This window comes from Budorcas taxicolor, chromosome X (assembly GCF_023091745.1).
Source record: "Budorcas taxicolor isolate Tak-1 chromosome X, Takin1.1, whole genome shotgun sequence".
Lineage (NCBI taxonomy): Eukaryota > Metazoa > Chordata > Mammalia > Artiodactyla > Bovidae > Budorcas > Budorcas taxicolor.
In genome coordinates this window covers 70,947,188-70,959,204 of record NC_068935.1, presented here as the reverse complement: position 1 = coordinate 70,959,204, position 12,017 = coordinate 70,947,188, and positions in this window count along the sequence as shown.

Below are 12,017 nucleotides of genomic sequence, written 5' to 3'. Positions count from 1 at the left end.
TGGAATCAAGATTGCTGGGAGAAATATCAATAACCTCAGATATGCAGATGACACCACCCTTATGGCAGAACGTGTAGAGGAACTAAAAATCCTCTTGGTGAAAGTGAAAGTGGAGAGTGAAAAAATTGGCCTAAAGCTCAACATTCAGAAAACGAAGATCATGGCATCCGGTCCCATCACTTCATGGGAAATAGATGGGAAAACAGTGGTAACAGTGCCAGACTTTATTTTGGGTGACTCCAAAATCACTGCAGATGGTGACTGCAGCCATGAAATTAAAAGATGCTTACTCCTTGGAAGAAAAGTTATGACCAACCTAGTTAGCATATTCAAAAGCAGAGACATTACTTTGCTGACTAAGGTCCATATAGTCAAGGCTATGGTTTTTCCTGTGGTTATGTATGGATGTGAGAGTTGGACTGTGAAGAAGGCTGAGTGCCAAAGAATTGATGCTTTTGAACTGTGGTGTTGGAGAAGACTGTTGAGATTCCCTTGGACTGCAAGGAGATCCAACTAGTCCATTCTGAAGGAGATCAGCCCTGGGATTTCTTTGGAGGGAATGATGCTGAAGCTGAAGCTCCAGTACTTTGGCCACCTGATGCAAAGAGGTGACTCATTGGAAAAGACTCTGATGCTGGGAGGGATTGGCAGCAGGAAGAGAAGGGGACGACTGAAGATGAGATGACTGTATGGCATCACTGACTCGATGGACGTGAGTCTGAGTGAGCTCCGGGTGTAGGTGATGGATAGGGAGGCCTAGTGTGCTGCGATTCATGGGGTCGCAAGAAAGTTTGATACAACCGTGCGACTGAACTGAACTGAACTGAACTGATGTTCACTACTCGTGTTCCTCATGGAAACAGTTGGGACTAATGTTTCATGCCTCCGATCTCTGTCTTATCATTCAGAACGTAAAGTAGTAGTTCTGACCAGAAATTATCTATGAAAGTAGTTTTCAAAACAGTATAAAAAAACTGATTTTGAGCAAACAATATAAATATAAGCTTTAATATTTTATTTCCCACACCTTAATTGATTGTATTATGTAGCTGCTCACCTCTCCTCATCCTCTGGTTATGCAGACTGTACTTTGTTGCTCAGAATTTTAAGGCACCATCAAACTTACACTGTGCTGCATTTCTTTCCATTTGATCAAGGTGCTTCTCTTCACCCAGTTTCCTATCACTATACAATCAAGAAGTTTTGCCCCACAATTGGCTAATTTACCCAAGAATTTAGCTTCTTCTGGGAATGTTCCAGTCATCTTGTCTTAACAAATTTTGATTTCTCCTTTGAGAACACTGCTTCTTCAAAATCAAGAGACAAGGTTTTTGCTCACTTGTTCTGCATCACTGCTTCGAGCCCAATAGTTCCCCATTGCCTTATAGAATCTTCTGCTCCTTTGAGTCACATGGCATTCTTGTCTACCACTTCAGTGGCTTATTCTACATCAGCAATGATCATCACCCCAAAATGCTCTAATTCATGTGAGTATCCTATTTTCTCACTATAGTCTTCTATATATCATCCCCTATTGCTTGCTAACCACTGCCACCATGATTGTTCTTCAACTTCTTGTCCATTGATACCTCTAACTTTCTCCTATCTAAATAACTTGCTCTTATCTAACTTCCTCCTATTTTTTCACTTTCCTCTCCATCCATTTTTGATTCCATGAACCATTATTTCAATAGCTATCTTACCAAAGACACTACCTATAAAAAGCTTATCTGTTGTATCTGCTTTCTCCTACACGTCTATATAAACCAATGGCTTCATAGAAACTAGGAAAATTCAAGGTGCTTGATCCATATTTAGTGTCTGCCTTACCCATTATATTGTTCTTGTCTTGTTTCTTGTTGCAACACCAGTGTCTAACATCACACATTTATTAAGTAAATAAATACATTAATAAGACCAGAATTAAGACTAATTTGCAGACTTTAGAAGTAGATTTTAGATCATTAAAAAATATTCTAAAAATTAGAATGTCAAAAACAGAATAGAATTTACTGTAAATTATTAATTTCTATGTCACTGGAAATGTTCCAGGGGAACCTAGGTAGAGTTAAGGAGTGGTCAATGGAATAACCATTTCTGAAGTCCTATTCAAGTTTAGATTCTGTTATTTAGCAATAAAAATTACATAAGGGGTAGGAAAATCATTATGGAAGGAAGAAATATGTCTGATTATACATTTACATTTAATAAAGGCTCTTCTATTTATTTTTTCTATCATATCATATTAGGGCACTTTATGTAGCAAGTGTAACTTTCATACACCATTAATTTATGTGTTCAAAAAATCATTAGTTTTCTATAACCAAATGTCCCTTCAAAAATGAGCCTAGATTCTACCTACTGGCAGTTAAGTTCAGGCTAGTTTCAAGTTTTCTCAATTATTTTATGGTTCAATTCACTCTATGCAGAATTTTTTTTCATCACATCCATCTCCCTGTCTGGTGGCATACACATTTCCAGTTGCTCAAATAGTATCATGGCATCTGAGAGAGGCACTTAGTCATTAGTGTCTGTCCACACTAGCGTACACTAAAGCATAGATATCTCACCCTTGATTAATATTTCCCCTCTATTCTGGCATATGCTAAGATGGCTTCAGTTATATCTGTCTTTTATTTGTAGTTCTTCCCAACCCTTATTCCTTTCAGTGATTATATCTCAAAATTGCAATCTTTCAGGGAATATTCTCTCTCTTTCTGCTTCTGAGAGTTGATCCAATAACAAAAAACAATCTGGATAGTTATCAATTTAGGAAATATTGCAATATTGACAAAATCACCATTCTATTTTACCCTCTAGTGTCATCTAGTGGAAAAAATGAGAATTATGTGTTTGTACTAAAAATGTTTAGAAGCTAGTGACTAATCCTTTTATCTTCTTTGTAAATTATTCATGATAAATGCATATATTACTTTTAAAACAGAAAGAAATAAACTGAACTTAAGAATGTGCATAAAGATTAACATATGACCTATTTACACCAGTTTTGTTTCCATTAGAATTTTCATCAACCATTAAACTGAAACTGCATTTCATGATTTATAATGTTCTCTTCATAATGAAATTCTCTCTTTGAGTTTATGAGTAGACAAGAGTAATACACTATATACAATAATGGCTACAATTATTGAGAATTTATAATACATCATTTTATATAATCTTGTAAGGTAATAATACCACATGAAACCAAAGCTCTAAAGTAGGAAGTTGCCATTATATCATTTGAATCTCAGTCTTCCGGGCTCCAAAACAGATACTCTTAACCAATGTGCTATATACATTCCTTTCTGTATGGTGTAAGTTTAGGGAAACAGAATAGAAGGAAATATCAGTCTTTATGAGAATGAGGTAGTAGATTGAAAAATGATATTAGAATTGTCAGTAATTTTTAATATAAATTTATTGATTTTAATTAGAGGTTGATTACTTTACAATATTGTATTTGTTTTGTCATACATCAACATGAATCCACCACAGGTATACACGTGTTCCCCATTCTGAATCCCCCTCCCTCCTCCCTTCCCGTACTATGCCTCTGGGTCGTCTCAGTGCACCAGCTCCAAGCATCCAGTATCATGCATTGAACCAGGACTGACGATTTGTTTCATATATGATATTAAACATGTTTCAATGCCCTTCTCCCAAATCATCCCACCCTCACCCTCTCCCACAGAATCCAAAAGACTGCTCTCTATATAAAAGACTGTTCTGATGTATATCTGTGTCTCTTTTGCTCTCTTGCATACAGGGTTATCATTACCATCTTTCTAAATTCCATATATATGCCTTAGTATACTGTATTGGTGTTTTTCTTTTTGGGTTACTTCACTCTGTATCCTGGAAAAGGAAATGGCAATCCACTCCAGTACTATTGCCTGGAAAATCCCATGGACAGAGGAGCCTGGTAGGCTACAGTTCATGGGGTCGCAAAGAGTCAGACACGACTGAGCGACTTCAATTTCACTTTCAATCTGTATAATAGGCTCCAGTTTCATCTACCTCATTAGAACTGATTCAAAAGTATTCTTTTTAATAGCTGAGTAATACTCCATTGTGTATATGTACCACAGCTTTCTTATCCATTCATCTGCTGATGGACGTCTAGGTTGCTTCCATGTCCTGGCTATTATAAACAGTGCTGTGATGAACATTGGGGTACACGTGTCTCTTTCAATTCTGGTTTCCTCAGTGTGTATGCCCAGCAGTGGGATTGCTGGGTCATAAGGCAGTTATATGTCCAGGTTTTTAAGGAATCTCCACACTGTTCTTCATAGTGGCTGTACTAGTTTGCATTCCCACCAACAATGTAAGAGGGTTCCCTTTTCTCCACACCTTCTCCAGCATTTATTGCTTGTAGACTTTTGGATCACAGCCATTCTGACTGGCGTGAGATGGTACCTCGTTGTGTTTTTGATTTGCATTTCTCTGATAATGAGTGATGTTGAGCATCTTTTCATGTGTTTGTTAGCCATCTGTATATCTTCTTCGGAGAAATGTCTGTTTAGTTCTTTGGCCCATTTTTTGATTGGGTCGTTTATCTTTCTGGAATTGAGCTGCAGGAGTTGCTTGTATATTTTTGAGATTAGTTGTTTGTCAGTTGCTTCATTTGTTACTATTTTCTCCAGTTCTGAAGGCTGTCTTTTCACCTTGGTTATAGTTTCCTTTGTTGTGTAGAAGCTTTTAAGTTTAATTAGGTCACATTTGTTTATTTTTGCTTTTATTTCCAGTATTCTGGGGGGTGGGTCATAGAGGATCCTGCTGTGATGTATGTTAGAGAGTGTTTTGTCTATGCTCTCCTCTAGGAGTTTTATAGTTTCTAGTCTTACATTTAGATCTTTAATCCATTTTTAGTTTATTTTTGTGTATGGTGTTAGAAAGTGTTCTAGTTTCATTCTTTTGCAAGTGGTTGACCAGTTTTCCTAGCACCACTTGTTAAAAAGATTGTCTTTTCTCCATTGTATATTCTTGTCTCCTTTGTCAAAGATATGGTGTCCATAGGTGTGTGGATTATCTCTGGGCTTTCTATTTTGTTCCATTGATCTATATTTCTGTCTTTGTGCCAGTACCATACTGTCTTGATGACTGTGGCTTTGTAGTAGAGCCTGAAGTCAGGCAGGTTGATTCCCCCAGTTTCATTCTTCTTTCTCAAGATTACTTTGGCTATTCAAGGTTTTTTGTATTTCCATACAAATTGTGAAATTATTTGTTCTAGCTCTGTGAAAAGTACCGTTGGTAGCTTGATAGGGATTGCATTGAATCTGTAGATTGCTTTGGGTAGTATTCTCATTTTCACTATATTGATTCTTTTGATCCATGAACATGTTCTATTTCTCCATCTGTTAGTGTCCTTTTTGATTTCTTTCAGCAGTATTTTATAGTTTTCTATATATAGGTCTTTAATTTATTAAGTAAATATTTTCCTAAGTTTTTTATACTTTTCATTGCAATGGTGAATGGAATTGTTTCCTTAATTTCTCTTTCTATTTTCTCATTATTAGTGTATAGGAATGCAAGGGATTTCTGTGCATTGATTTTATATCCTGCAACTTTACTATATTCACTGATTAGCTCTAGTAATTTTCTGGTGGAGTCTTTAGGGTTTTCTATGTAGAGGATCATGTCATCTGCAAACAGTGAGAGTTTTGCTTCTTCTTTTCCAATTTGGATTCCTTTTATTTCTTTTTCTGCTCCAGTTGCTGTGGCCAAAACTTCCAATACTATGTTGAATAGTAGTGGTGAAAGTGGGCACCCTTGTTTTGTTCCTGACTGTAGGGGAAATGCTTTCAATTTTTCACCATTGAGGATAATGTTTGCTGTGGGTTTGTCATATATAGCTTTTATTATGTTGAGGTATGTTCCTTCTAGTCCTGCCTTCTGGAGAGTTTTTATCATAAATAGATGTTTAATTTTGTCACAGGGTTTCTCTGCATCTATTGAGATAATCATATGGCTATTTTTCAATTTGTTACTGTGGTGTATTACATTGATTGATTTGAGGATATTGAAGAATCCTTGCATCCTTGGGATGAAGCCCACTTGGTCATGGTGTATGATCTTTTTAATGTGTTGTTGGATTCTGATTGCTAGAATTTTGTTAAGGATTTTTGCATCTGTGTTGCTCAGTGATATTGACCTGTAGTTTTCTTTTTTTGTGGCATCTTTGTCAGGTTTAGAATGAGTTTGGAAGTTTACCTTCTTCTGCAATTTTCTGGAAGAGTTTGTGTAGGAAATGTGTTAGCTCTTCCCTAAAGTTTTGGTATAATTCAGCTGTGAAGCTGTCTGGCCCTGGGCTTTTGTTTGCTGGAAGATTTCTGATTACAGTTTCAATTTCCGTGCTTGTGATGGGTCTGTTAAGATTTCCTATTACTTCCTGGTTCTGTTTTGGAAAGTTGTACTTTTCTAAGAATTTTTCCATTTCTTCCACGTTGCCCATTTTATTGGCATATAATTGCTGATAGCAGTCTCTTATCATTCTTTGTATTTCTGTGTTGTCTGTTGTGATCTCTCTATTTTCAGTTCTAATTTTATTGATTTGATTTTTCTTCCTTTGTTTCTTGATGAGTCTGGCTAATAGTTTGTAAATTTTATTTATCCTTTCAAAGAACCAGCTTTTGGCTCTGTTGATTTTTGCTATGGTCTCTTTTGTTTCTTTTGCATTTATTTCTGCCCAATTTTTTCAGGTTTCTTTCCTTCTACTTACCCTGGGGTTCTTCATTTCTTCCTTTTCTAGTTGCTTTAAGTGTAGAGTTAGGTTATTTATTTGACTTTTTTCTTGTTTCTTGAGGTATGCCTGTATTGCTATAAACTTTCCCCTTAGCACTGCTTTTATAGTGTCCTTCAGGTTTTGGGTTGTTGTGTTTTCATTTTCATTCATTCATTTCTATGCATATTTTGATTTCTTTTTTAATTTCTTCTGTGATTTATTGCTTATTCAGCAGCGTGTTGTTCAGCCTCCGTATGTTGGAATTTTAAATAGTTTTCCTCCTGTAATTGAGATCTAATCTTACTGCATTGTGGTCAGAAAAGATGCTTGGAATGATTTCAATTTTTTTGAATTTACCAAGGCGAGATGTATGGCCCAGGTTGTGTTCTATCCTAGAGAAAGTTCCGTGTACGCTTGAGGAAAAGGTGAAATTCATTGTTTTGGGGTGAAATGTCCTATAGATATCAATTAGGTCTAACTAGTCTATTGTATCATTTAAAGTTTGTGTTTCCTTGTTAATTTTCTGTTTAGATGATCTATCTATAGGTGTGAGTGATATATTAAAGTCTCCCACTATTATTGTGTTATTGTTAATTTCCCGTTTCATACTTGTAAGCATTTGTCTTACATATTGCATTGCTCCTATGTTGGATACATATATATTTATAATTATTATGTCTTCTTCTTGGATTGATCCATTGATCATTATGTAGTGTCCTTCTTTGTCTCTTTTCACAGCCTTTGTTTTAAAGTCTATTTTATCTGATATGAGTATTGCTACTCCTGCTGTCTTTTGGTCTCTATTTGCATGGAAAATATTTTTCAAGCCCTTTACTTTGAGTCTGTATGTGTCCCCTGTTTTGAGGTGGGTCTGTTGTAGACAACTTATATAGGGGTCTTGTTTTTGTACCCATTCAGCCAGCCTTTGTCTTTTCCTTGGGGCATTCAAACCATTTACTTTTAGGGTAATTATTGATAAGTATGATCCCATTGTCATTTACTTTATTGCTTTGGGTTCAAGTTTATACACCCTTTTTGTGTTTCCTGTCTAGAGAATATCCTTTAACATTTGTTGGAGAGCTGGTTTGGTGGTGCTGAATTCTCTCAGCTTTTGCTTGTCTGTAAAGCTTTTGACTTCTCCTTCATATTTGAATGAGATCCTTGCTGGGTACAGTAATCTGGGCTGTAGGTTTTCTTTCATCACTTTAAGTATGTCTTGCCATTCCCGCCTGGCCTGAAGAGTTTCTATAGAAAGATCAGCTGTTATCCTTATGGGAATCCCTTTGTATGTTATTTGTTGTTTTCCCTTGTTGCTTTTAATATTTGTTCTTTGTGTTTGACTTTGTTAATTTGATTAATATGTGTCTTGGGGTGTTTTGCCTTGGGTTTATCCTGTTTGGGAATCTCTGGTTTTCTTGGACTTGGGTGATTATTTCCTTCCCCATTTTAGGGAAGTTTTCAACTATTATCCCCTCAAGTATTTTCTCATGGTTTTTCTTTTTGTCTTCTTCTTATGGGACTCCTATGATTCGAATTTTGGGGTGTTTAACACTGTCCTGGAGGTCTCTGAGATTGTCCTCATTTCTTTTAATTCGTTTTTCTTTTTTCCTCTCTGATTCATTTATTTCTACCATTCTATTTTCTACTTCAGTAATCCTATTTTCTGCCTCTGTTATTCTACTATTTTTTGCCTCCAGAATGTTTTTGATCTCATTTATTGCATTATGCATTATATATTGACTCTTTTTTATTTCTTCTAGGTCCTTGTTAAATCTTTCTTGCATCTTGTCAATCCTTGTCTCCAGGCTATTTATCTGTGATTACATTTTGATTTCAAGAGTTTGGATCGTTTTCATTATTATTATTCGGAAATCTTTATCAGGTAGATTCCCTATCTCTTCCTCTTTTGTTTGGTTTTATGGGCATTTCTCCTGTTCTTTAACCTGCTGGGTATTCCTCTGTCTCTTCATCTTGTTTATATTGCTGAGTTTGGGGTGTCATTTCTGTATTCTGGCAGTTTTTGGAGTTCTCTTTATTGTGGAGTTTCCTCACTGTGGGTGGGTTTGTACAGGTGGCTTGTCAAGGTTTCTTGGTTAGTGAAGCTTGTGTCGGTGTTCTGGTGGGTGGAGCTGGATCTCTTCCCTCTGGAGTGTAATCAAGTGTCCAGTAATGAGTTAAGTCAATGGTTTTGGAGTAACTTTGGGCAGCCTGTATATTGCAGCTCAGGGCTGTATTCCTGTGTTGCTGGAGAATTTGCATGGTATTTCTTGCTCTGGAACTTGTTGGCCCTTGGGTGGTGCTTGGTTTCAGTGTAGGTATGGAGGCATGTGATGATCTCCTGTCAAGTAATGTTCCCTGGAGTCAGGAGTTCTCTGGTGTTCTCAGGGTTTGGACTTAAACCTCCTGCTTCTGGTTTTCAGTCCTATTTTTACAGAAGTCTCAAGACTTCTCCTTCTATACAGCACCAATGATAAAATATCTAGGTTAAAGATGAAAAGTTTCACCACAGTGAGGGACACCCAGAGAGGTTCACAGAGTTACATGGAGAAGAGAAAAGGGAGGAGGGAGTTAGAGGTGACCAGAATGAGATGAGGTGGAATCAATAGAGGAGAGAGCAAGCTAGCCAGTAATTGCTTCCTTATGTGAACTCCACAAATGGACTGCTCAGAGATGTTCACAGAGTTATACAGAGAAGAGAAGAGGGAGGAAGGAGACAGAGGTGGCCAGGAGGATAAAAGGGGGGAATGAAAAGGAGAGAGACAGATCCAGCCAGTAATCAGTTACCTAAGTGTTCTCCACTGTCTGGAACACACAGAGATTCACAGAGTTGGGTAAAGAAGAGAAGGGGGAGGGAGGAAACCGAGGTGACTTGATGGAGAAAAAGGAGAGTCCAAAGGAGAGAGCAGTCCAGCCAGTAATCTCACTCCCAAGTAAAAATGCATACTGATGATTGTGTTCTTAAAGGTATGGAATTGATAACAAATACCAAAATGCAAAGATTAAAAATCTAGAGTAGAGTTTGTAATTTAAAAAATACAATATTAAACAAAAGAAGAAAGAAGACAGAGGAAAAAAAAAAGTCACAAAAATTTATATAAAAAGATATTTATATGAAGTTTGCTTTAAAAAAAAAGGGTCTCTTTTTTTGCAATGTAATAGTAGTTTATAAGAGTGAAAATTAAAGGGGTAATAGAGGACTTAAAAATTAAAAAAAAAAAAGAATGATCGTAAAAATATATCTAGGACTTTCTCTGGTGTTGTTGTGGGTATTGTGGGGTCAGTTCATTTTTGGATAGTTCCTTGGTCTGGCTTATATTTCTCAAGATCTATAGACCCCTTTCTATGTAGTTGGTACTAACAACAGGGTTTTAATCTATTGCACCTGTCATTTCCAAGGTGGTTCCCTCTGTTTTAGCTTCTTCTCTTTGCTGGTCTCTTCAATGTCTGATTTCTGCCCTGACACAAAGGGGGCGGTGGTGGATACTTTTTTTAGGCTCACTTGTTCAGTCGCACTGTGGGGAGGGAGGGACGCTGCAAACAAATAACACTGGTGTGTACTTGCAGTGCCTCAGCCACACTGGGCCTGCCACCACTCACGGTGCATGTGCCCTCCCTGCCCACACTGCTCAGACTCTATGTTGCTCTGCCAGGAACCATCCGTGGCTGGCCCTGGGCTGCATGCACCTCCCAGGTCTAAGCCACTCAGATTCAGGCACTCACGTAGTCCTCAGAGGCACAGCCTCATTTGGGCCTGCGTTTTGTGCCCTTCCCAGGTCCGAGCAACTCAGGTGATGAGGTGTTTGGTGAGTGCGGTCACTGCAGCTTATTGCCTCCCCTTTCCTTGCCACTTGATTTTCTGGGTGTACAACCGGCCCACCTCTCAGCTGGATGTTGACTGTCCAGAACCCCACGAAGTCTTAGTTAGCAAAGAAGCCTGCTTGTAGTTTGGTAGATAATGCCTCTCTGGGGATGCGACTGCCCCCTTCTGGCACTGGCTGCCTGTCACTGGAGGGGTATGGTCTGCAGCCGGCACTGTTCAGTTCTTTGTTCTGTGCACGGGCCTGGCAGTGTCTCTGGGCTTTTCGAGTGGTAGCTATCCCACAGTCTGGTTTGCTAGCCCAAGTTAGTTCCTAAGATTGACCTCAGGGCATTCAGGCCAGATCCTTACTCTAAGCAATGCACCCCGCGCCTCCCTGCCCAGCCCCTGCTTGCTAGTGGCAGGTGCAGGCATCTGCACTGCTTCTCTGCTGGGTGAGTTACCGTTGGGCTTGTAATCTGTGGGTTTTAATTATTTATTTTTCCTCACTGTTATGCTGCCTTCTGTGCTTCCAAGGCTCGCCACAGACTCAGCAGTGAGAGCGTTTCCTGGTGTTTGGAAACTTCTCTCTTTTTAAGACTCCCTTCACAGGACAGAGCTCTGTCCCCACCTCTTTTGTCTCTATTTTTTGTCTTTTATCATTTTTCCTACCTCCTTTTGAAGACAATGGGCTGCTTTTTTGGGTGCCTGATGTCCTCTGCTGGCATTCAGAAATTGTTTTGTGGAATTTACTCAGCGTTTAAATGTTCTTTTGATGAATTTGTTGGGGAGAAAGTGGTCTCCCCGTCCTATTCCTCTCCCATCTTAGGACTGCTCCCCCTGTCATTTGTTTTAATGGAATTTTTTGGCCCCAAGTCAAGGCTTTCAATCTCATTTTTTTAAATTATTTATTTCTTTGTTTCTGTATGCATTGGTCTTATTTGCAGTATGCAGGACCTTTGATGTGGCACACAGAATTGCCTCTAGTTGTGGCATGTGCACTCTCTAGCTGAGGTGCCCAGGCTCAGTAGCTGTGGCATGCAGACTTAGTTGCCCTGTGACATGTGGGATCCTAGTTTCCTGAACAGGGATCTGTTTCTGGGCTCTCTATTCTGTTCCATTGATCTATTTGTCTGTTCTTTCACCAATACGACAGTGTCTTGTTTGCCATAACTTTATATTAAGTCTAGAAATTAAGCAATGCCAGCCTTCCAACTTTGTTCTTCAATATTATATTAACTATTCTGTATCTTTTGTCTCCATATTAACTATGGAATCAATTTTTGATATTAAAAAAACTTGATGAAATTTTGAGTGGAATTGCCCTGAATCTATAAATTACATTGGAGAACTTACAGTTTGACTATGTTGAGTCTTCCCTATCCATGAACATTAACTATCTCTCAATTTATTTAGTTATATGATTTCTTTCAACAGATTTTTATAGTTTTCCTCATATAAATCTTGTACATATTTTGTTATATTTTTCTGCATTGT